Consider the following 23,093-nt stretch of genomic DNA (forward strand, 5'->3'; position numbering starts at 1 on the left):
TCATAAAATACCTAGAAGTAACCATCCGGAGCGAGCTAAAGTGGAATGATCACGCAAAACAGATCGTAGGGAAAACAGAGATCCACCGACAGAATATCAAGGAAATGTAATTCATCCACGAAAGAAGAGGATCACAAAATACTCGTTCGACTGAGCGACCGGTTCTCGAATGGTGCTCGTCAGTCTTAGACCCTCTCAAGGTTAGATAAATGTGAGAGACAGATAATATCAAATGAAAAGAGGAGCGTTTCGTCAGGGGACAGTGTAGTGAGTGTGAGAGCGCTACGTAAATGCTGAACGAACAGCCATGGCAGACGCTACAAGAGAGGCGTTGTACATCACTCGATTTACTGTTCAAATTCTGAGAGCGTATGTTTCAAGGACAGTCAGAGGCGTGTTACTTCCACCCACACATGTCTCGTGAAATTACCACGGCAGAAAAATCAGCGAAATTCTTGTGCTCATATGGAGGCTTAGCGACAGTTGTTCCCCCACGCACCATTCGCAAATGTAACAGTGAAAGGAAAAGAGAAGGCAGGCGGGAGAGGGAGGGAGAGGTAGAGAGAGAGAGAGAGAGAGAGAGAGAGAGAGAGAGAGAGAGAGAGAGAGAGAGAGAGAGAGAGGGGGAGAGAGGAGAGAGGGGAATACCAAAGGTACTCCCCGCCACAAACCGTAATGTGGCTTACGGAGTAAAGTTATACGTAGAGGTGAAGACATACAGTCAGTCACCAGAATGGATAGTCACTCTTCCCTGTTGGTTTGGGGAAGGTAGATTCCAATATAGACTGAAGAGCCAAAGAAACTTGTATACTTGCCTGATATCGTATAGGATCTCCGCGAACTCGCAAAAGTCCTGCAGCATGACGTGGCATAGTCTCGACCAATATCTGAAGTAGTGCTGGAGGGAATGGACACCATGAATCCTGCAGGGCTGTCCGTGATCTATAAGACTACCATGGGGTGGAGATCTCTTCTGAACAGCACGTTGCAAGGCATCCCAGGTATGTTCAATCATGTTCATGTCGGGGGACTTTGATTGCCAGCGGAAGTGTTTAAACTCACAAGAGTGTTCCTGGAGCCACTCTGTAGCAATTATGAACGTGTAGAGTGTCGCATTGTCCTGCTGGAATTGCCCAAGTCCGTCGGAATGCACAATAGACGTGAATGGAAACAGGTGATCAGACAGGAAGCTTACGTACGTGTCACCCGTCGAGTCCTACCTAGACCTATCAGGTGCCCCAATCGCTCCAACTGCACACGCCCCCCCCCACTCCACCCATTACAGAGCCTTCACCAGCTTGAGCAGTCCCCTGCTGACATGCAAGGCCCATGGATTCATGAGGTTGTCTCCACATCCGTATACGTCCATCCACTCGATACAACTTGAAACAAGACTCGTCCGACCAGGCAACATGTTTCCAGTCATCAACAGTCCATCGTCGGTGTTGACGGCGAGGCGTAAAGCTTTGTGCCGTGCTGTCAACAAGGGTATACGAGTGGGCCTTCGGCTCCAAAAGCCCATATCGATATTTCATTGAATGGTTCGCACGCTGACACTTGTTGATGGCCCAGCACTGAAATCTACAGTTTACGGAAGGGTTGTACGCCGTCGTTCGTCCCGTGCTTGTAGGATCTTTTCCCGACCTCAGCGATGTCGGAGAATTAATGTTTTTGCGGATTACTGATATTGAGGGTACACTCGTGATGTGGTCGTAGAGGAAAATCCTCCCTCCATCGCTACCTCGGAGACGCTGTGCCCCATCGCTCGTGCGCCAGCTACTGTAACACTACGTTCAAACTCACTTTTAACCTTTATGGTGTGGTCGTGTTTTACATGGAGGGGGCTTGTGCAAGCCCTCTGTTGTTCTGCGTGGCACTATCACAACACAGGTCTACATTGTGGTTTTAAGCACATTCTTGCTTCCCACTATTGAAGACCAATTCGGGGATGGCGACTGCATCTTTCAACACTTAAACCTTTATAACCTGCTATTGTAGCAGCAGTAACCGATCTAACAACAGCGCCAGACACTTGCTGTCTTATATAGGCGTTGCCGATCGCAGCGCCGTGTTCTGCCTGTGTACATATCTCTGTATTTGAAGACGCATGGCGATACCAGTTTCTTTGGCTCTTCCGTGGATATGTCTTTGTTTTCTTGTACATCGGCTGGGATGACTGCAGTTTGATCACTTCCTTACGACCGCACCACCGTCACCTCCGGAATGTACATGGGCGCCAGGCCACAGAGGACACGGACTGAACACAGCAGACCCGCTCCGGACGGACCCGTAGCGATCCATTGGGACGTGGTAGGGTAGGGTGGGGTGTGAGGGGTGGGCGCTGTCGCCGCGTGTAAACAGGGCGACGATCCCGCGGGTCACGGCCGTCGCCATGGCAACCAGCAGGCGCACGTCATCCTGGCCCAAGGGGCTTTCGGCTCGAGGAGACGCCAAGTGGTGTGCATCGCTCAAGACATGAATTCAGCTCAAGACAAAGCCGCTGGCGCAAGCGTCTCTTCTCTCTGCAGGAGGTCTGGGATAGAAAGGTTGGTGTAGGTGACGTTATCGGCATTTCCAGGAAAAAGGCTCGTACAGGCATAGTAGAAAGGCACGAAGGTAATCAACAATAATATTCGCAGATACGTTACGGTCCCCCCGTGAAAGGGAGGAAGAATTACAGGACTTGTTGACCCGAAACAGGACTTGTTGACCCGAAAGAACGGTCTACTGAACACAGAATGTGGACTGTGAGTAAACAAGATGTACACAAAAGTACTGACGAATAACAGAAATGGGATTTGCGACAGCTTTAAATTAAAATTGTGGGCCTTGTAGTAGATGAAACGCATGTCATCTGCTACCTCGGAACCGAAACAAGCGACGAACTAGGCAGACTAGCTCAGGGAAAAACAGCATTGCTGGCCGGATTAAGTGTTAATTTCAGAAGAAGTTTCTGATAATCTACGTCTGGAACACAGCACTGTACGGAAGTAGATCACTGACTATGAAAAAAACTGGGAAAGAAGAGAATTGAAGCGTTTGAGAAATAGAGTCATATAAGGATACTGAAGATTAACTGGACCGATATGACAGAAATGAGAACGACGTTATATGGAATATGTTAACTAGTAGAAGATACAGCAAAGTATGGCGTGTCATAACAAACTCAAGGTGACGGAAGGAGCAGAGGAGGGAACAAACTGCAGGAAATAGATTCAAATATCCGTAAAAAATCAATTATTTTTTATTGCCCCGCCTTAAATTTATAGTATTTTAAGTGTGTTTGCTTACGAACCGAAATATCATGAGTAGTGGTCCTGTAAAAATAGCGTACATAATTTATTTCTACAGTACGTTCCGCTATTTACACATTAAAAACTTTTTTCCTTGTGAATTCGATGTACACTTTACTTACTGTTTTTATTGCGTCTTTTTACATGTTATGAAGCCGATACATTTCCCCTTTCTGTCAGCAGAGGTTGAAGTCGAAAAACATTTGTTGCTCTTTCACCCTCCGCGGCTTTTCGGCTTTTAGGAAGTCGCTTAAAAAGGGGGTATGAAAACACTTCAACTTTTCCTATCTGTTGAACATGATTGAGCTGCCTTATTTCAGATAATATCCTTCCACATGTACTGCACATTTATCCCCGCATCATGTCATTTATAATTTCATTGCAATCAAGTTCGAAAACAGTAAGTACAGCAGTTTGGATACAAAAATAAAATGGCAATAGGTACGCTAATATTAATTTTCCGCCGTTAAAATTTAATGAGTACTTTGCGATGCAGAGTACATTTGGTAAACTGTCCAAAAGACTTTTCGGATCAATTCGTTTTTAGCCACAGTACCAAATTTTATGCTATTTTAGAATAGCCGAAATCGCATACCCAGTTTTGTGGCTTGGAAAAGAGCACCTCTTTACCTTACTCCGTACCCTGACCGTTTCTAAAACACCGAATCCATTTCTTACCATAAGCGCGATTCCACTATCACTCACACATCGCAGAGGAATCATTCTAGGGCGATGATGAATTAACTACAAAACGGGATAGCAAAACCACAGACTCAACTGAATACGTACATTTTGATAAACTTAGGCAAATACCGGTTGTCTGTATTAAAGTGCAGTTACAGAGGTCTAGTGTCGGCTATAATTATTGCTAATGTAGGTTAATTCTTACAAAGAAGAAAACAGCAATCAGCCACTATTAACACTGCTATTTATTTAGGTAAATAGCGCCGTTACCGGTTTCGAACTGGCAAGTTCATCATCAGACGTCTGTTCACATGATTTTCAAGATACACTTTACATTATCGTCCGTTTACGATTTTTATTATTCCACCGTGGTGAAGTATTTTTGGTGTGTTGTTCCCATCGAAAATTCCGCGCGATTTTGTTGCGAAGTTGCAGGAATGTATTTTTCGCATGGAATTTTCGACAGCAACAACACACCAAAAATACTTCGCCACAGTGGAATAATAAAAATCGGAAACGGACGATAATGTAAAGTGTATCTTAAAAATCATGTGAACAGCCGTTTAATGATGAACTTGCCAGTTCGAAACCGGTAACGGCGCTATTTACCTAAATAAATAGCAGTGTTAATAGTGGCTGGTTGCTGTTTTCTTCTTTGTAAGAATTAACCTACATTAATTGTACACAGCCACGGTCTCACCATGTCAGTTTTAGACAAAATAGCGTATAATTATTGTGTCGTAGCGAAACTTGGTAGATATGGTAATACGTTAATGCGAAACTGATTTACACTGGAAGAAAAATTAGTTCCAGTTTTGATCACCAGGCGAAAATCTGACCCTCTAAATGCAAGAAAGATGAATAGAAATAATTCCATAGGTAATGGGTTAGGAAAGCGACAAGGGCAAAAACAAGTGAGAGAGGCTAAAAAATGGTTCAAATGGCTCTGAGCACAATGGGACTTAACATCTGAGGTCATCAGTCCCCTAGACCTAGAACTACTTGAACCTAACTAACCTAAGGACATGACACACATCCATGCTCGAGGCAGCATTCGAACGTGCGACCGTAGGAGCAGCACGGTTCCGGACTGAAGTGCCTAGAACCGCTCGGCCACAGCAGTGTAAGTCCATCTGCCGACGCCGCACAGGTCCTCGGTCTGCATCCTAACGAGTTAACAGGGGTCTCTAGCCCGGCAGAGGTCGACCGCTACTACAGCACTCAGTTCCAACATTCACAACACACTGCTAGTCTCAAAGGCTTGTTAATCTCTAATAAACCTAATTCTGATGGGCCGCCCATTCAGCGTGTGCGTCACAGTGGCCAACCATCTGCTACTAGTTGCATTTATCTAAATCTACATGACTACTCTGCAATTCACATTTAAGTGCTTGGCAGAGGGTTCACCGATCCACAATCATACTATCTCTCTACCATTCCACTCCCGAACAGCGCGCGGGAAAAACGAACACCTAAACCTTTCTGTTCGAGCTCTGATTTCGATTATTTTATTTTGATGATCATTCCTACCTATGTAGGTTGGGCTCAACAAAATATTTTCGCATTCGGAAGAGAAAGTTGGTGACTGAAATTTCGTAAATAGATCTCGCCGCGACGAAAAACGTCTTTGCTTTAATGGCTGCCATCCCAACTCGCGTATCGTATCTGCCACACTCTCTCCCCTATTACGTGATAATACAAAACGAGCTGCCCTTTTTTGCACCCTTCCGATGTCCTCCGTCAATCCCACCTGGTAAGGATCCCACGCTGCGCAGCAATATTCTAACAGAGGACGAACGAGTGTAGTGTAAGTTGTCTCTTTAGTGGACTTGTTGCATCTTCTAAGTGTCCTGCCAATGAAACGCAACCTTTGGCTCGCCTTCCCCACAATATTATCTATGTGGTCTTTCCAACTGAAGTTGTTCGTAATTTTAACACCCAGGTGTCTTTTGGAGATCTGATATCATGTAAGCACCACCACATTTGGTTCAAATGGCTCTGAGCACTATGGGACTCAACTTCTGAGGTCATTAGTCCCCTAGAACTTAGAACTAGTTAAACCTAACTAACCCAAGGACATCACACACATCCATGCCCGAGGCAGGATTCGAACCTGCGACCGTAGCGGCCTCGCGGTTCCACAGTGCAGCGCCTAGAACCGCATGGCCACTTCGGCCGGCTACCACATTTCAGACGAATATTTTCGGCTTAATAATCCTCCATAAGTAATGTCACCGCACTGTAGGTTAGTTTGAATTAGGCTGACAGCAACACAAGCTCGCAGAATGCTCCGGCAACGGGTGTGCGTTTCGTGTGACGGCCACGGCGGTGGGGGAAGGGGTGTGGGCGTTGCGGGACGTAGGTCAGGGCGCGGACAGCGGCACGCGTGCCTGCGCTGGCCGCAATTGCGTTGTTAATAACGCGTATCAGAATTTCAATTACTGCAGCGGGGCGCGCGGCTGCAGCGGAACTCCCTGACGGAATGCCGGCCATCACCGGCTGGAAGGCAGGTAGGTGGCGCGTCGCATGCTGTAATATCGCCAGGGCCTCACGCACGAGTACGCTACCCTGCTACGTCGGCCGCGAGTGTCTGTACACAGTGTGCCAATTCTTTTAATTCTCGGTGCATTACCCAGTTACACCAGTTCGTGGAGAAGCCCAGAAAGTCCACTCAGAAGCTCCACAGACCTGATAACGTCACTCACGACCCACACAGAAGTAGGCTTTCATAAAAATTTAAAAACAACAGCTGCGTTTATAGATCTCTTACCAGCTTACGACACAGTTTGGAGATCTGGGCTTCTCTACAACCTTATTCCAATAACCCCATGCTGAAAGTGTGTCCAACTTACGAGGGTTGGAAGTTCGTTCCTTAATGGTGGTGTAAATCTTCCCTGTTCACACAGATTGCTTCTTCCACGACTAGAAGATGAATTGTGTATGAATTGCACCATCTTCCCTGACCATCACAGTCACCAGATTATTGAGTCTCTGTGGTATACTTTGGAGAGAATCGTGCATGATCGCTATCCACTTCCATGATCATTACCTGAACTTGCCAGGAAGAATGGTATAAGATCCCTTGAAAACCGTGCAGAACCTGTATTTATTCATTCCGAGACGACTGGAACCTGTTTTTCCTAACCGTAATAGGGAAGGTGGCAGGGGTAAAATACAGGGAGCGAAAGGCTATTTACAATTTGTACAGGCACCAGATGACAGTTATAAGAGTCGAGGGGCATAAAAGGGAAGCAGTGGTTGGGAAGGGAGTGAGACAGGGTTGTAGCCTCTCCTCGATGCTATTCAATCTGTTTATTGATCAAGCAATAAAGGAAACAAAAGAAAAGTTCGGAGTAGGTATTAAAGTACATGGAGAAGAAATAAAAACTTTGAGGTTTGCCGATGACATTGTAATACTGTCAGAGACAGCAATGGACTTGGAAGAGCAGTTGAACGGAATGGACAGTGTCTTGAAAGGAGGGTATAAGATGAACATCAACAAAAGCAAAACGAGGATAATGGAATGTAGTCGAATTAAATCGGGTGATGCTGAGGGAATTAGAGTAGGAAATGAGACACTGAAAGTAGTAAAGGAGTTTTGCTATTTGGGGAGCAAAATAACTGATGATGGTCGAAGTAGAGAGGATATAAAATGTAGACTGGCAATGGCAAGGAAAGCGTTTCTCAAGAAGAGAAATTTGTTAACATCGAGTATAGATTTAAGGGTCAGGAAGTCGTTTCTGAAAGTATTTGTATGGAGTGTAGCCATGTATGGAAGTGAAACGTGGATGACAAATAGTTTAGACAAGAAGAGAATAGAAGCTTTCGAAATGTGGTGCTACAGAAGAATGCTGAAGATTAGATGGGTAGATCATATAACTAACGAGGAGGTATTGAGTAGAACTGGAGAGAAGAGAAATTTGTGGCACAACTTGACTAGAAGAAGGGATCGGTTGGTAGGACATGTTCTGAGGCATCAAGGGATCACAAATTTAGTATTGGAGGGCAGCGTGGAGGGTAAAAATCGTAGACGGAGGCCAAGAGATGAATACACTAAGCAGATTCAGAAGGATGTAAACTGCAGTAGGTACTGGGAGATGAAGAAGCTTGCACAGGATAGAGTAGCATGGAGAGCTGCATCAAACCAGTCTCAGGACTGAAGACCACAACAACAACAATAACAACAACAATAGGGATGTTATTGCGTTGTGGCTTTGGTGCTTCCACATTTTTGAGCACCACTTGTAGACACGACGGAAGACCGGAAAGTAATGCATAATAATTTTATTGCCAAAAAGTTTAATATGTAACAAAAAAATCACAAACTTGCACGTTTTACCTACTTTTCTACAGAGTCACCAATGTTCTCAGGACAATTCTCTCACCGTGATCCCAGTTCCAATACGTCCGATACGTAGAAGTCCACTTGGTTGGAGTCTAGTCTGACTGCAGTTCCGCAACTGTCGCAAAGCGTTGGCCGGCCACAAGTTTCTGCATCGCATGAAAGAGATGAAAGTCCGACGGTGCGAGTTCCAGACTGTATGGTGGATGCTCAAACACCTCCCACCAAAAGTTGACGATTTTCTCACGAACAGGAGCAGCAAAATGGGGGGCGAGCATTGTCATGAAGTTTGACACAGTCAGCATTAATGTTGTGGTGGTTGACACGAAGGGCACGACGCAACTTAACCGAATTTTTAATGTAGGCTGCAACATTCGCAGTGGTTCCGCGTTCAGCAAAGTCCACCAATAACACACCACGCATATCCCAGAACACTGTCAGAAGCACTTCCCTAGCAAACTGAGTCACTTTGAATTTTTTTCGTAACGGGGAACCAACATGTTTCCTCTCGTACAGGTCTGCTTGGGTTCGGGCGTGTAGTAATCCGCCCGCGACTCATCACCAGTGATGACTGCAGAAAGTCATGACCTTCTGCGGCGTAGCGTGTTAAGTGATCCGAGCTCGTCATGATTCGCTGGCCCTTGTGATTGCCTGTCAGGTTCTTAGGCACCCTGATGACTCTGGATCACGAGGTCCCAATTCAATTCCTGGCCGGGTTGGGGATTTTCTCTGCCCGGGGACTGGGTGTTTGTGTTGTCCTCGTCATTACATCATCATCATCATCACCGCCACCATACGTGACAGTGGCTACATTGGACTGTGTAAATATTGGACTGAGTAAAAATTGAGAATTTGTACCGGCGCTGATGATCGCGCCGTTGAGCGCCTCACAAACCGAACATCATCATCATCATCATCTTAGGCACGCAGCGAGCACTCACGTTACAAAATTTCAGCGTATCATAAACGTATCGTACACGGCGCCCAAGGAAATGGTGAACTGCTGTCTTAAGGTTCGCAGTTGCACACCGCCGGTTGTTCAAAATTGTTGGCTCAGTGGCTCAGACATTCCGCGGGGTTGCAGCTGCTGTGCCGGCCAGGGTGGCCGAGCGGTTCTAGGCGCTACAGTCCGGAACCAAGCGACCGCTACGGTCGCAGGTTCGAATCCTGCCTCGGACATGGATGTGTGTGATGTCCTTAGGTTAGTTAGGTTTAAGTAGTTCTAAGTTCTAGGGGACTGATGACATTAGAAGTTAAGTCCCATAGGGCTCAGAGCCATTTGAATCATTCTGATTTGGTTGCAGCTGCTGCTGGCCGCCCGGAGGCGAAGGTACACACAGCCCTCTTGGAAGAATGCATGCCACATGGAGACACTGCTGCGGTTCTTACAGTGGTCTCCATACACGCGCATGCATGTCCCTGTGACTTTCAATCCGTTTATGCCTACAAATATCGAACTGTACTTGGCATCTCTTCGCCACTTGACGACAGTAACAAATGTAAATGTCATATGACCAGGGCCTCCCGTCGGGTAGACCGTTCGCCGGGTGCAAGTCTTTCGATTTGACGCCACTTCAGCGACTTGCGCGTCGATGAAATGATGATGATTAGGACAACACAACACCCAGTCCCTGGGCGGAGAATATCTCCGACCCAGCCGGGAGTCGAGCCCGGGCCCTTAGGACTGACATTCTGTCGCGCTGACCACTCAGCTACCGGGGGCGGACACGACATTAACTATCGTCGCGAAATTTCAACATTCCATCTGCAATACCAGGAGAGACAAAAATTTTGTGCTTTGCTTTCTGACATTCCCCTCGTAGCAGCGATATACTTAACAACTGAGACGACATTACAGTGTGGTAAAGAGAGTCATAGTGCTGTAAGATGCAAGACTGGAGGAAGAGTAACGGAATGGTGCGGTGCGGGTCGGTGGGACGTGGAAGTGACGTCTGCAGAGGAGCGTTCTCTGCCCCTGGGGAGGGATAGCGGCTCATTAGCAGCTTGTCTGCAGACAATAGCGCCTCAGCCGCCAGCAGCCGACATCCGACACCAGGGAGCGCGCTGGCTGCTGCAGCCGCAGCCGACATCGTTGCCTAGGGCCGCGTCCGTCAGACACACACTACGCTACGGCGCGCTATTCACTGCATTCTAAAAGTCCTTCGTGAAAACTAGTTTCGTCTTATATCGGCACACAGCGTCGTTTTATGTTTGTTTGTAGATCCACGGTTACTTGGAGGGGTGAGGGGAAATGAAAGAATCTATCCATGACTTGTTTTATTTGCTACGCTCCCGAAAAACTTCAGCAAACGACAGAGTAACTGAACAGTGAAATTTTGTTTTATCTAATGGAGATTAATGGAGGAGACATTACACTGCTGAATAGGTCGCTAGAACTATTGGTCGACTGCTATTCAAAAGTTCTTATTTATTGACCCGTTTCGTGAACAGTCCACCATTTTCCTACCAAGGAAAAACATAAAGCCATAAACAAAGCGTAAATGACGAAAGTCACTAAGAGTAAAAGAGTTACAAACAACGCTCGAAGAAAAGTCTTAATACAGAGTATGGAATCACATGTATCAGACGTCAGTATCAGAACTCAACTGAAAGAAAGATAGCGTTACAATGCTTAGCTAGCAGAACTTGCCACCAGGTGGCATGAACAGGTCAATATTTATGTCTTTATACACCTACTATGCACTTTTCGGTTTCAGCATCCGATACCTCAATTTTGTGGGCACCGTATAGAGTTACTGTTCTTATAAATTTGCGCGCCACCTGGTGACAACTTCTTTTAGTTAAGCTTTGTAACGTCGTCTTTCTTTCAGTTGAGTTCTGATGCTGAAGGCTGATACATTTGACTCCATACTTTGTACGAAGACTTCCCCTTCTTGGTATGTCTTCCCTTCGAACATTCTTTGTTAACACCTTTTGTAAGTTTACTCTTAGTGACTTTAGTTTACGCTTGTGTTTTCGATTGGCAGATGTTCAGATAGCTCGAAGCACTATGGCACTTAACTTCTCATGTCATCAGTCCCATAGACTTAGAACTACTAACCTAAGTACACCACACACATCCATGCCCGAGACAGGATTCGAATCTGCGACCGTAGCAGCAGCGCGGTTCCGGACTGAAGAACCTAGAACCGCTCGGCCACAGCGGCCGACTTGGCAGATGTTCTGATGATGGACTGTGCCCGTAACGCGTCAGTAAATAAGAATTTTTGAACAGCAAGCGAGCAGTTTTTCTAGCGACCTATTCAGCAGTCGCGTAAGTCTCCTCAAATTCACTTCATGGCTGCAGCTCTCCAGCGCGACATCATGTCGCACCTTAAGTGCATTAGAAACTATCTGCGAAGTCTGTTACTGTGTAAAAGAATACAGAAAAAGAATCATCACTAATTATACAAATGAGTGTGCTTATACAGGGTGGGCAAAGAAACAAATAGATCCTGGATATAATTCATGCACCGTAAGTTAGGTGACCCAATATACGTTCAAATGGCTCTGAGCACTATGCGACTTAACTTCTGAGGTTATCAGTCGCCTAGAACTTAGAACTAATTAAACCTAACTAACCTAAGGACATCACACACATCCATGCCCGAGGCAGGATGCGAACCTGCGACCGTAGCGGTCGCTCGGTTCCAGACTGTAGCGCCCAGAACCGCACGGCCACTCCGGCCGGCTACCCAATATACGTCATCCACATCCAAGTTGGATTATGGAAGTTGGGTTGCCAACTTTAAGGTGCAGCAATTATTTTCCTGGCCAATTTTACACTCTAAGGGAAAAGAAAAAGACTCGTCTCGAAGAAATTAGGACGGAAATCGGGAGATGTGATGTACATGTAGAGACAAACAAATGATTACAATCGGATGGTTTACAGTCAGTTCTACAAGAAAGTGTATGCCATAATTTTAAGTGTAACGTCCACAGCGACATTCTGATACTGGTCTCCAATCAGTAATCAATGCGTTATTCGACAGTGTAAAGATAAACAGTGTAAGAGTTGAATGTTCTGTCTTCTCGGTCGCATTTTAAAGTTAGTGCAAAATATCTGAAGCTCACGAGGCAGTGTTCCTTGTAAATCATCTTTTTGGTTCTGGTCTCCTCTTTCACAAGCCTGGTGTACGAAGCCTGAAAGGTTGCTTCAACGAACTGTCAAACAACCGGTAAAACTGTATGCTTGAGGATGTTTCTCTAAACGCGGTTTTGGCTGTTTGCACCTATTTACAGCCAATTTAAACGTTGAAAAAAATGTGAAATTTTATCAAAATGTCTTCAGAGGTCAGTTAAGAAGCTATTTGGTTCGAACGAGGCAAACTGAGAGCTTCAAGAGGATAACGATCCGAAACATCGCAGCCCTCTCTGTACAGCGTGGAAACAAGGCAACGGGGTGTCCACGATGGACTGGCCTGCAATGTCTCCGGATGCAAATCCAACCGATAATGTTTGGTCTTATATTAAGATGAAGCTTAAAGAAAAGCCACTATATACTTTGTAGCAGCCGTCATATAAAATCAGGACGATATGGAGATAATTACCGAGAGAATATGCAGAAAATCTCGTGAAAAGCATGCCAAAAAGGTGCCAAGCTATAACCGATAATGGTGGCGATTGGATTAACTATTAGGTAATTGTACAATTAGTAACGACATGTATTTTCATGTAAACATATATTTACGATAGTGTCTTTCATTTCATACAAATAACGGCGTACTCTTTCTTGTGGAACTGACTGCATGCGAATTGAGTAGTTAAATAACACGTTGGTGCCCCCCCCCCTCCCCCGCCATTATGCAAGCAGTTATTCGACTTCGCGCTGACTGACAGTGTTGCTGGATGTCCTCCTGAGCGACATCGTGCTAATTTCCGTCTGGCACGTTAGGCTTCCAACATCCCCAGCTGGTTGGTGGGCCCTGCTCCAAACGTTGTCAACTGGCGAGAGATCTGGCGATCTTGCTGGCCAGCGGAAATATCAGCGTGTGCGGGCGGACATTGTCTTGCTGAAATATATCATCAGATACGGAAAATTCTGGAAGAGGCATATATCCACCTGTGGATGTGAAATGGCTGACAGTCGTGTTGATGATGATTGTGATACGTCACCAATCGTCGCAAAGTCAGTCAACTTTTCACTATTTAATCTATTAATTAACTAACTAACTTTGTAGGCACTTTAGAAATTAATCTTACACCACTAAATACCTCATGCGTCCACTGTGCTGACCAGAATAGCGAACAAATGCATGGAAAATAACCCAGAGGATTTGTTATATGTTAATCGGTTTGGCCTTAGGAATGGCACAGGCGCTAGAGAGACAGTGCTGATTTTTTTATTCTTGCTAAAGGAACCTGTGACCGTAGCGGTCGCGCGGTTCCAGACTGTAGTGCCTAGAACCGCTCGGCCACTTCGGCCGGCTAGAATTTGCTGATCTAGGAAAAAAAGTTCGACAATGTGAAGAGCTGAACGATATGCTAAACCCTCACAAAAATTACCTATAAGCTATAGGAAAAGTGTGGTGAAGTACAAGAACCAAGAGGGAATACGAATAACAATCAATTACGAGAGGGAAGTTTTGGATTTAGAAATAAGTACACAAAGATACAGTCTTTTTCCTCTAGTTTTCAATCTGTGTATCGTAGCAGTGAAGGTGATAAAATAAACGTCCAGATGGGGTTAAAATTCAGGGTGAAACGGCATCACTGATAAAATTCGCTGTGGTACTATTCTCGTGTGCAAAAGTGAGGAAGAATTTTGTCGTTGTTGTTGTCTTCAGTCCAGTGGCTAGTTTGATGCAGCTCGCCAAGATCCTCTATCCTGTGCAAGCCCCTTCATCTCCGAATAACTACTGCAACCTACATCCTTCTGAATATGTTCAGCGTATTCATCTCTTGGTCTCCCTCTACGATTTTTATCATCCACGCTCCCTCCAATACTAATTTGGTGATCCCTTGAAGCTTCAGAACGTGTCCTATCAACCGATGCCTTCTTCTAGTTAAGTTATGCCACAAATTCCTCTTCTCCCCAATTCTATTCAGTACCGAGGAAGAATTATAAATACATTTAAGTCTATAGAACGAAGAATATGGACCGAGTAACTCATAGAAAGACGCACGTGTTAAGGATCATCTTCGGTGGCAATAATTGCTGAACTTTCTTATAAAAATGAAACAGGCCTTAGGATTCGTACAACTGTTTCAGCGAGCAATATGTATTTCTTTAAATAAAATGTTGTTATAAATGATTGAAGCTATTTCATAAATTTACTGTAGCTACATTAACTGACATATTATCACAAAACTCATCACTCATATAGAATATATTGTTGCAGCCGCACTTCATATTTCTATCACGAGAGCGCAGCAGTGAACACTGCAAGATGGCGACAGGCGGCGGGAAAGCGTATTGTAAATGATTGAACCGATTTAATAAATTCCCTGTGCTTGAAATGCATTCACGTGTCTACCGTAACAGTGCAAAGACACTTTAGAACGAAGTTCAACGAAGGTCCACCAAGTGCCAACTCCATTCGGCGATGGCATGCGCAGCTGAAAGCTTCAGGGTGCCTCTGCAAGGGGAAATCAACGGGTTGGCCAGTTTCTTGACCGCATGCGTGCAAGTTTCGCGTGTAGCGCACAGAAGTCGACGAACAGAGCAGCAGAAAGCTGAACATCCCACAATAGACCCTTTGGGTGATTTTAATGCAACTTCCGAAGCTGAAGCACTACCGCTTGCAATTGCTATAAATCCTGATTCCCGATTGCACAGTCAGACCCTTTGAATGTTCAGCACAGTTGCAACAGCTTATAGAACAGGAAAGGTTTTGTGAGAAACTTCAGTGAGGCAGCAACTTTTTTGGTGTATGGCACGGTTAGCAGGCATAATGTGTGAATCTGGGGGCAGATAATCCCCACACTACCGTGACGCACATTCCAGATTCACTAAAAGTTAGCGTGTTCTGTGCGTTATCACGATTTAACGTTTACAGTAGTTTCTTCTTCCGCGAAAAGACTTACAGGACAATATATGAAGATAGTAAGTGTTCTCGAAAGAACAGATACCATTGATGACCGTGCAACTTCACTAGAATAAATGATAATTAATTGAAACTCTCAGCTGCCGACAGGTGTTGTTGATATACCTCAATGGGGAGAGTTGAAAATATGTACCCCGACCGGGACTCGAACCCGGGGTTACGTATGTAGATTGTGGACAGTTGGGAATGTGGGTCTCACGGGAAGCGTGCATAAGATGCATCCCTGTAGTCGCCCCATTCATCTGTCTCCTCGGTGGCTCAGATGGACAGAGCGTCTGCTACGTAAGCAGGAGAGCCCGGGTTCGAGTCCCGGGCGGGGGACACATTTTCAATCGGCAGCTAAGGGTTTCAATTCATTATCATTTACTTACAGGACACGTGTACTGTATCTGGACATGCTGGAAAACTGGCTCTTGTCACTACTGGAGACCGACTCGATGGACTTATCTGTCACCAGAATGGTACTCCACTCCACTTCCATAACGATGTTCGTGAATTTTTATTTAAAGAAGAAATTGAGAAACCAACGGAATGGTCTTGTTGGGGTTGATAATCAACTAATGGCATGGGCTAAAAGCTCTCCCGACCTAACCCCATGCAATTTTTTTGTATGGCATTATGCGGAAGATTCGGTGTTTACGCCTCTTCTACCAACAAACCTATCAGAACTGCGACCTCGCATCAACAGTGCTTTTGAAAAGATTGATATTGACATGCTGCGCCGAACGTGGAAATAACTCTCTTACAGACTTCATATCTGGGGAGAATCAGTAGGGGGTTGGGTGGGGGTGGGGTGGGGGGAGCGGAGGAGGAGGAGGAGGGGGCGGCACTTACGGTGTGTGTGTGTGTGTGTGTGTGTGTGTGTGTGTGTGAACACAAAGTTCAGTAGTCGAGTGACAACAAATCAGAAAATCTGTGAATGAAATGGCTTCAATCATTTATAATAACCTCGTACGTGTTTTTTTACTGCGAAAATTTATACCAGAAGATGTAGTGCAACTGTAAAAATGTACAGGCCCATGGATTTGTTGGGTGGTGTTAGCCTCCTCGTCTAATTCTTCCTCTCCTAATTTCGTTAAAAACATCATTTTCACTTGTGAGTGTCAAAATTTCCTAGCGGTCTACATCTATCGTTGTCGAAAAATCAAATTATGAAGTTTCTTTAATGGTGAACATTGGCAAGAAGATTCAGGAGCAGTGTTTACTCACCACTATCCGTATGTGGCCCGTCATGAAGCAACGCGCAAACTGCTGATGGTGAGTGGTACGTACCTGGAAAACACAGAAAAATTCCATTACATTTATGAAGTACAAGCAGCAAGCAAGTAAAAAAAGAGATTTTTTTGCCAAGTATTGTGTTGCTGAAGGTTCAAAATGGTTCAAATGGTTGGTTGGTTGGTTGGTTGGTTTTGGGGAAGGAGACCAGACAGCGTGGTCATCGGTCCCATCGGATTAGGGAAGGATGGGAAAGGAAGACGGCCGTGCCCTTTCAGAGGAACCATCCCGGCATTTGCCTGGAGTGATTTAGGGAAATCACGGAAAACCTAAATCAGGATGGCCGGACGCGGGATTGAACCGTCGTCCTCCCGAATGCGAGTCCAGTGTCTAACCACTGGGTTCAAATGGCTCTGAGCACTATGCGACTTAACTTCTGAGGTCATCAGTCGCCTAGAACTTAGAACTAATTAAACCTAACTAACCTAAGGACATCACACACATCCATGCCCGAGGCAGGATTCGAACCTGCGACCGTAGCGGTCGCTCGGCTCCAGACTGTGGCGCCTAGAACCGCACGGCCACTCTAGCCGGCCGTTGCTGAAGGGGACGCTTTCTAAAGTCGACTACAAACTGTGAAAGTACGTAACGTCTGTTTAAACCTATCACGTCCCACATCTTTTTCATCCCAGGGCCGCTCCCTTTCTCACCATACTCTTTCACTTTTATTCCCTTCACCATTTCCCCCAGCATTGTTGCAAGAGTAGCTGACGTTTGTGACATCAGGGACAGAGGAGAATTTACTTTGAAAAGGGACAGCAAAAAGATAATTCAGTAGTTCTATATACATAAACACCACAGTAATCATGATCTGGCACGAGCAGTGAAGCATTTTTAGGGACAGCTGCCCTGATAAATTACTTCACAAACATTTTTACAAGTCAAAACAAGCGCAAGAAAATCTTTCTGCACTGAATCGAAATATGCTATCCACACCCTTTCTCAGTACTTTATTTTTCTCAACAGGAAGGTTTTGTGTTTTAGTAACAGTAGAAATCAATGCTTACGGTATTTACTAATTTTTCCTTGCTACGGAGTTGACAGACGTCATTCGAGTTAGTTGCAGTCCTGCCACCTTAATAACCACCAAGGGCCGGCCGGTGTGGCCGTGCGGTTCTAGGCGCTTCAGTCTGGAACCGCGTGACCGCTACGGTCGAAGGTTCGAATCCTGCCTCGGGCATGGATGTGTGCGATGTCCTTAGGTTGGTTAGATTTAAGTAGTTCTAAGTTCTAGGGGACTGATGACCTCAGATGTTAAGTCCCATAGTCCTCAGAGCCATTTGAACCATATTTTTGAGCCACCAAGGTAGCTGACTACGTCACACACGTCATAGTGTACTCAGCTGCTCCTTCAATTTTTCACCGTATCCGTAAACATGCCGCCACAAGCCACCGTACGGTGCACGGCGGAGTATTCCTTGTACCACTACCAGTTACCGTTTTTGCACTCCCAAATTTATCAAGGAAAAAACTGTCTATATGCCTTTGTAAGAGCCATAATTTCTCTAATCTTGTCTTGGTGGTCGTTACTATTTGATGACCGTTAGCTCTTTTATCACTTTTCTGTACTGGATTTTCGTATGTAGTTCTCTCTCTCTCATTCTCTATTTCTCTTTAGAGCGCGCGCGCGCGCACGTATGTGTGTGTGTGTGTGTGTGTGTGTGTGTGTGTGTGTGTGTGTGTGTGTTCGTTTTGGCAAAATGAAAAGCGAAAGAGCTAACAGGGAGAGACGCGGGAAATGACAGGAAAACTATGAATGAGCGTTCTGAAGTACTGGATATACGCTCTTGCTCCTTAGTGTCTGGTCATCACGGAGATAGGAGCTTCGCTGTCTATTAAGATGTTCTGCTGATTGACAAAGGAACCATCCATCTGTCACGACGAAGGTGTGAAACAACAAATCTGAAATTTGAAGAAGAGTTTGTAGTGAAGGGAATTTACGAAGGTCCTGAAAGCCAGAAAGTCCCCTTTGAATGGGTACAATTATTGCACGGCATGATTTCACTCAAGGATGAGCCTTACAGAGGATGCCCGAGAACAGGGAATCAGCAATCATAAAGCGGATACAGCATCGGTGATTTCAGCCGTAAATAGAAATATTAAAAAAGGTAGGAAGATTTTTCTCTTTAGCATAAGTGACAAAAAGAAGATATCAGAGTAATTGACGGCTCAACACAAAAGTTTTATCTCCAGTACAGATGGTGTAGAGGATCAGTGGACAAAGTTCAAAACCATCGTACAATATGCATTAGATCAGTATGTGCCAAGCAAGATCGTAAGAGATGGAAAAGAGCCACAGTGGTACAACAACCGAGTTAAAAAAACTGCTATGGAAGCAAAGGGACCTTCACAGCAAACATAAACATAGCCAAAGCCTTGCAACATACAAAAATTACACGAAGCAAAGTGCAGTGTGAGGAGGGCTATGCGAGAGGCGTTCAACAAATTCGAAAGTAAAGTTCTATGTACTGACTTGGCAGAAAATCGTAAGAAATTTTGGTCTTATGTCAAAGCGGAAGGTGGATCAAAACAAAATGTCCAGACACTCTGTGACCGAAATGGTACTGAAACAGAGGATGACAAACCAAAGGCCGAAATACTAAATGTCTTTTTCCAAAGCTGTTTCACAGAGGAAGGCTACACTGTAATTCCTTCTCTAGATTGTCGCACAAATGACAAAATGGTAGATATCGAAACAGATGACAGAGGGACAGAAAATCAAAATCGCTCAAAAGACGAAAGGCCCCTGGACCTAATGGGATAGCAGTTCGATTTTACACAGAGTACGCGAAGGAAATTGCCCCCCCCCCCCCTTCTTGCAGCGGTGCACAGTAGGTCTCTAGATGAGCCTAGCGTTCCAAAACATTGGAAAAGGGCACAGGTAATCCCCGTTTTCAAGAAGGGACGTCGAACAGACGTGCAGAACTACAGACCTATATCTATAACGTCGATCAGTTGTTGCATTTTGGAACACATATTATGTTCGAGTATAATGACTTTTCTGGAGACTAGAAATCTACTCTGTAGGAATCAGCATGGGTTTCGAAAAAGACGATGGTGTGAAACCCAGCTCGCGCTATTCGTCCACGAGACTCAGAGGGCCATAGACACGGGTTCCCAGGTAGATGCCGTGTTTCTTGACTTCCGCAAGGCGTTTGATACGGTTCCTCACACTCGTTTAATGAACAGAGTAAGAGCATATGGACTATCAGACCAATTGTGTCATTGGATTGATGAGTTGCTAGATAACAGAACGCAGCATGCCATTCTCAATGGAGAGAAGTCTTCCGAAGTGAGAGTGATTTCAGATGTGTCGCAGGGGAGTGTCATAGGACCGTTGCCATTCACAATATACATAAATGACCTTGTGGATAACATCGGAAGTTTACTGAGGCTTTTTGCGGATGGTGCTGTAGTATATTGAGAGGTTTTAACAATGGAAAATTGTATTGAAATGCAGGAGGATCTGCAACGAACTGACACATGGAGCAGGGAATGGCAATTGAATCTCAATGTTGACAAGTGTAATGTGCTGCGAATACATAGAAAGAAAGACCCTTTATCATTTAGCTACAATATAGCAGGTCAGGAACTGGAAGCAGTGAATTCCATAAATAATAATAATAATAATGACCGTATTGCATTGGTGGCCGGGAGACCCCTCGCGGGGCGGTTCGGCCACCGCTCCACAAGTTCTTTAACGCCACTACGGCGACCTGCGATTGAATGAGGATGAATGACACACAACACCCAGTCATCTCGAGGCAGAGAAAATCCCTGACCCCGCCGGGAATCGAACCCGGGACCCCGTGCGGGGGAACCGAGAACGCTACCGCAAGACCACGAACCGCGGACATTCCATAAATTATCTGGGAGTAGACATTAAGAGTGATTTAAAATGGAATGACCATATAAAATTAATCGTCGGTAAAGCAGATGACAGACTGAGATTCATTGGAAGAATCCTAAGGAAATGCAATCCGGAAACAAGGGAAGTAGGTTACAGTACGCTTGTTCGCCGACTGCTTGAATACTGCTCACCGGTGTAGGATCCGTACCAGATAGGGTTGATAGGAGAGAGAGAGAAGATCCAACGGAGAGCAGCGCGCTTCGTTACAGGATCACGTAGTAATCGCGAAAGCGTTACGGAGATGATAGATAAAGTCCAGTGGAAGACTCTGCAATGAGAGACGCTCAGTAGCTCGGTACGGGCTTTTGTTGAAGTTTCGAAAACGTACCTTCACCGAGGAGTTAAGCAGTATATTGCTCCCTCCTACTTATATCTCGGGAAGAGACCATGAGGATAAAATCAGAGATTAGAACCCACACAGAGGCATACCGACAATCTTTCTTTCCACGAACAATACGAGACTGGAATAGAAGCGAGAACCGATAGAGGTGCTCAAGGTACCCTCCGCCACACAGTGTCATGTGGCTTACGGAGTATGGATGTAGGTGCAGATGTAGACTTCCGTCAGAGATGGAAGGTAGCACGACCACCTAGTACCAGTAATTCAACCACTGAGTGACGCGGCGCACTGCTCAGGACATTGCGCTCGCATTCGGGACAGGCCATCCACTAGGTTTTCTGCTATTTCCCTAAATCGGATAAGGCAAATGCCGCAGTAGTTCTTTGGAAGGGCACAGCCGATTTCTCTCCGCATCCTTCCCTAATCTGAGCCGTTGTCCACCTCTAATGACGCCTATGTCGACGGGACGTTAATCTCCTTTTTTTCCATCTTTCGCCATCTACAGCGCTTCAAAGCGACCAGTGTCCTATTTAAAGGAGGTGACTAATATTTTTCCCGGAGAGCCACAAAGTTCTGTAATGCGGATGTGGACAGAAAGCATAACATTTACGATAAAGGAAAAGTCAGCCGGCGCCACATCGACGCGGTGTGGCGGTGTGTTTGGTAACGACCAGAGGGCAGCCGCCAACACAAGGGCGGGCCACATTTTTGCCGCTTTTCTTATCAGGCGGCGGGCGAGTCCCACGCGAATAAATTACCGCGGTCGCGTAAAGAAGCGAGTAAATAGGCACGCCGGACGTGAGCTGAGGCGAGGTGAGGGCGGGAATCTATAAGCGGCGAATAAATTTGGCCGCCCCCTGCCTGCCGATAAATAAACGATTGCTGCCTAGATACCGGCTGTTTATGACGTCACGGGCGGCCCAGGCGCCACGCAGGCGCGTCGCAAAAGGCGACCGGGTCCCGATAACGCAATGCGTGCGGCTCACACAACTTAACGCTGCGTACACCTCATGTCACTAGCCGGTCCGCGGCTTGCTTTCTATTCAATTTTATTGGCTTTGGCCTCCGCACCATACGGCCATTTCTTAGAGCACGGGGGACGTGGGGAGGGGCAGCGGAGGGGAGGGGGCTACCGACGGCACGCGGAGCGGATTCGGCCCGCGATTGGTTTCAATCTGATCCGCGGAAGAAATCCGTAGTATAGAGAGAGAGTGAGAGGGGGGAGGGGAGGAGAGAGAGAGAGAGAGAGAGAGAGAGAGAGAGAGAGAGAGAGAGAGAGAGAGAGAGAGAAGGGGGGAGGGGAGGGGAGAGAGAGAGAAGGAGGGGAGAAAGGGTGGTTTCAATCTGATCCGCGGAAGTAATCCGTAGTGTATAGAGAGAGAGAGAGGGGGGGAGGGGAGGAGACAGAGAGAGAGAGAGGAGGGGGGAGGGGAGGGGAGAGAGAGAGAAAGAGAGAGAGAGAGAGAGGAGGGGGAGAGGGGGTGGAGAGAGAGAGAGAGAGAGAGAGAGAGAGGAGAGAGAGAAGGGGGGAGGGGAGGGGAGGGGAGAGAGAGAGAGAGAGAGAGAGAGAGAGAGAGAGAGAGAGAGAGAGAGAGAGAGAGAGAGAGAGAGAGAGAGAGGAGGGGGGAAAGGGTGGTTTCAATCTGATCCGCGGAAGAAATCCGTAGTATAGAGAGAGAGAGAGGGGGGGGGGAGGGGGAGGAGATAGAGAGAGAAGGGGGGAGGGGAGGAGAGGGGGAAGAGAGAGAGAGTGAGAGTGAGAGAGAGGAGGGGGAGAGGGGGTGGAGAGAGAGAGAGAGACATATGTGTGGAGAGAGAGAGAGAGAGAGAGAAGGAGGGGGAGAGGGGGAGGAGAGAGAGAGATGTGTGGAGAGAGAGAGAGACAGACAGACAGAGAAGGAGGGGGAGAGGGGGTGAGAGAGAGAGAGAGAGAGAGAGAGAGAGAGAGAGCGAGAGAGAGAGAGAGGGGGAAGAAGGGGAGAGGGGGTGGAGAGAGAGTGAGAGAGACAGAGAGAGAGAGAGAAGAAGGGGAGAGGGGGGTGGAGAGAGAGTGAGAGAGAGAGACACTCGAGAGAGAGACACTCATATCATCTCTTGCGTGAACAGTAGCTTGGCAGTCAGTGCAATATGCATAATATTTATGAAGTTTTATTATTAAATTATTCGCATTTCGATTACAGCACGCTGTTTCCCACGCACCATC

The 23,093-nt window shown here is 46.1% G+C and overlaps 1 non-coding gene across 1 annotated transcript; it reads left to right on the forward strand.

Annotated features, from left to right (window-relative positions):
* The first annotated feature begins 15,612 nt into the window (after positions 1-15,612).
* Positions 15,613-15,686, forward strand: Trnat-cgu. Its single transcript has one exon. It is a non-coding gene; the product is annotated as a tRNA-Thr (tRNA).
* The last annotated feature ends 7,407 nt before the right edge of the window (positions 15,687-23,093 follow it).

Source organism: Schistocerca americana, chromosome 8 (genome assembly GCF_021461395.2).
Source record: "Schistocerca americana isolate TAMUIC-IGC-003095 chromosome 8, iqSchAmer2.1, whole genome shotgun sequence".
Lineage (NCBI taxonomy): Eukaryota > Metazoa > Arthropoda > Insecta > Orthoptera > Acrididae > Schistocerca > Schistocerca americana.